This window comes from Gambusia affinis, linkage group LG05 (genome assembly GCF_019740435.1).
Source record: "Gambusia affinis linkage group LG05, SWU_Gaff_1.0, whole genome shotgun sequence".
In the NCBI taxonomy this organism is placed as follows: domain Eukaryota; kingdom Metazoa; phylum Chordata; class Actinopteri; order Cyprinodontiformes; family Poeciliidae; genus Gambusia; species Gambusia affinis.
Window position 1 is genome coordinate 31,494,789 of NC_057872.1, and position 3,594 is coordinate 31,498,382.

General features: G+C 41.4%; 1 protein-coding gene across 5 annotated transcripts in view; it reads left to right on the forward strand.

Annotated features, from left to right (window-relative positions):
• Nucleotides 1–662: 662 nt before the first annotated feature.
• Nucleotides 663–3,594, forward strand: part of col6a4a (collagen, type VI, alpha 4a) — a 70,331-nt gene continuing 67,399 nt past the window's right edge. For all 5 annotated transcript variants that reach the window (XM_044116428.1, XM_044116431.1, XM_044116430.1 and 2 more), the window contains exons 1-2: nucleotides 663–753; nucleotides 2,368–2,504. The gene's annotated coding sequence lies outside the window, so the exon portion shown is untranslated. The remainder of the gene's footprint in view (nucleotides 754–2,367; nucleotides 2,505–3,594) is intronic.

Below are 3,594 nucleotides of genomic sequence, written 5' to 3' on the forward strand. Positions count from 1 at the left end.
TTGTGGATTTAAAGCTTTATTAACAATAATAAAATAAAAAGGTTTCAGATTCCTCCCTCTCAGTTTAATAAACTTATTCCTTTAATGTTTCATATAATTTCTGAAACAAATGAAATGTTTTTTCTAACTATAAAATAGATATTTCTCTGTTTTGGATTATTAGACAATATAGTTTCCAGATTCCTGTCTCTTCCCTCATGACTTCATAAATCTATATTAAATATGTGATCAGGTCAGCCATCGTTCTCACACAAAAACATCAAATCTAAATGTTATCTTCATATTTCCAGCTAAACAACAAAAGTCTCTGATTTAATCTTTGTAGCATCTCAGCTTTTCGTGGACAGAAACAAAGAAACCGGATTTAAAGGAACTCACTGATTCACCACTTTTTCACTTTTCTGGGAGTTTGTTCCAGATCTGTGGTGCATAGAAGCTGAATGCTGCTTCTGCATGTTTGGTTCTGATTCTGAATGCAGAACAGAACCAGAACCAGAACATTACAAATGTTTGTCTTTATTCTGCTAATGCCCACAGAAAATACAATATCACAGTTAAATAAGAAATTAGGTTTAAATCACACGTGAAAAAGCTTGTTCTCGCGGTAAGTCAGTTAAAAATAAAAATCTACCAACTTCCTAGTACTCCCGGTCGTTTCTTCTTCTGTTGGGTACGTGACTCGTGTGACGTGTCGCGTGTTTCCGCACGGCTGAAAAATCTCCTCATCTAACTTAAATACTTTCATCCAAACATGTGAGTCATTACGCTAATTTATTTGCGCCACTCTGGTTAATGGAAACGCAGGTTCTGCTGCAGTGATAAATGCAACTGAAGCTTAATTAAAACTTCTAATTATATGTTTATTTAGAAATGTCCAGGATTTCAACATTGTTTTTGTTATTTTTTGCAGTTTGAATATGATTTTTCAGGACTGCTTTGGAAATATTTGGAAGGTGATATTTTCCTCCCAAAATCTATATATATAGAAGAAAAATGATGGTTTTGCTCCCACCACATGGACACAGACATGAACACTAGAGAGGCCTGGTTACGTCGCCGCCATCTTGAAACATGGCAGAAAAGCGATTGTAGCTCCATGTGGGTTTGTTTCAGCTGTTTCAGCACGAACTGGACCCATTATCGTTCCCTTTCACAGATAAGAATGAAAGAAAATAACAACCCAACTTCACTAGCAGAATTTCGTGACAATATTTTCCATGTAACTAACTTTAAAGTAACTTTTCTGGTTTAAATTTTCTAGGCTAAGCTAACTTGTTTTTTGTGGCTCTAGTGTCCCTCATATGAACGTAGGCTGACAGGAAAGGGGGAAGACAGGCGGTAAATGTCGCCGGGTCCGGGAATCGAACCCGCATCGAGGACTCAAGGCCTCCAAACATGGGTCGCGCTGTACACCCCCACAGCTCGCCCCGAAGCTCACTTGTTTCATACTGTAGGTTTGCTAATGCGAGAGAGCTAACCCGAACCCTGAACCCGAACCCTGAACCTGAACCCTTTAACTGTAAAGATGCTACAAGCCTCGACTTGCCGGACATGTTGATCTGAGTGTGAAGGAATCAGTGATGGTTGTTTTATCTTTTATCTTGGGCTTCAGCCTGTTTCCCAGGACGCCTCCCAGTCACTGGACTGCTCCCAGTTTGACCAGCAGACCGGAGCCTGCCTGTGCCCAGTGTTCCCAGTAGAAATAAATCTGTATTTTAATGTACACTTTCTTCTTTCACTTCGTAGTGACAATTTGTCCAAAACTCAAAAACCACAAATATAAAAATTAAGACTTCAAGGTGATCAAAGCAAAAGTGAATTAAACTCAAATATTGAATCGATGCACCGTGGGTCTCTGGCTTACCGCTCCTAAAAGGGTCAAAGGTCAGAAATGCAGTTCTTTGTTGCTACCTGATTGTCTGAGCTCTGGGCTGATTGACTGGCTGTCAGACAGTAACTGGTAACAAACCAGTTACTGTCTGACCTCCACCTGCAGAACGTCCCACAAATTACCAGCCAAAAAAACTATTCTAAATAACTAAAATTAAACAAAAATTCTCATTATAAATTAACCAGAAATTAAGTAAATAAAAATAAATACTTAATCAAAATTTTTATATTCAACTGAAAGTAGAGAAATGGCTCCGACAAACTGTTTGTGTTTTTCTAATTAAGTATCTCAGTCTGAATTATTAACAGTTTGTGAAAGGAAATAAAAGTAATTTAGTGTTTTTAACTGATAAACTTGATTCTGTTCACATACTGTTCCTGTAAAAACAACATAAACATTTTTGTTTTCCACTTTATTATATTGTTCTGTTGAGATTTTGCTAGTTTTAATGTAAATTCCACGGCGGTTTTTTGCAGTGCGGCGCTGCAGTGAGCTGCGGCGCCCGGGGCTCCCAGCAGGGGGCGGAGCCTGCAGCCGGAGCTGTTTCCTCCCTGCATGGCTGTGGGACTGGGCGCCTGGATTCTGGAGGCAGCGGACGCAGAGCGACTCGTCTGTAAGTAACTCTTTGTTCTCGACTCGCTGCAGGTCTGAACTCAACGCCAAGTTAAAGACAAACATGCATCACTTTATGTGCAGATTGTTGCAGCTCTCTCTTCTTTTATAGCATTTAAAGGTTTTATTTTTATGCAGCTTTAGGGGAATCAAAGTTTTCTCCTGACCTTTATAGAAAAACCTGAGAAATGTTTGCAAATGTTGGAGCTTTTTACACAATTAACTTGCTGAGATTTCATCAAATCTGAACAGCAATAACAGAACTAAATACAACCAAAAACAACCATCAATCATCATGAATGATGTGTGTGAGAATGTGGCTATTCCTATTCATTAGGTTTTTTTTATCAGTTATTTGTTTTATTTCTTACATTGTGTGTAAACTGTGAGACATTTTTTTATTTTTAAGCATATGCACCGACTGATGGCACTTTTTAAATTCTATCTATCTATAAGTTCATATATTATCATTATTATTATTATTTTCAAAGCAGATCTAAATATTAATCTGGTTTTCCCTCTTATTCTTCTGATCTGTTTATGTTCAGGAATATTTATAACTCCAGTTTCTGAGAGTTTTGTCCTTATTTTGCTTTGAAAGCCAGAAATTATCCACCCTGATGGACGAGCGCCGGTGTGCCGCCCGGCTTTAATCTCTGATTTTTCTCTATAATCTGTTCTATCTCTGCCCCCCCCACCTACCCCTCGAATGCCCCCCAGGGGACAAAGTGAATGTTCTCTCTGATTTCTGTTCATTTTACCTAAAGTAAACAAGCAACACTCAGCCTGGTGGGGGGCCAGCAGAGCATGGCGGCTGCCAGGCTCATAAAACACCAGAGAAACCTTGTAGTGCCAGCAGCTACAGAGCAGCTGTGGAGTAATGAAGCATCTGGAGCGGAAATGTTGGCCCCGAACGGCCGGGGCCCCGAACGGCCAGGGCCCCGAACGGCCAGGGCCCCGAACGGCCAGGGCCCCGAACGGCCGGGGGCCCCGAACGGCCGGGGGCCCCGAACGGCCGGGGCCCCGAACGGCCAGGCCCCCGAACGGCCAGGCCCCCGAACGGCCAGGCCCCCGAACGGCCAGGGCCCCGA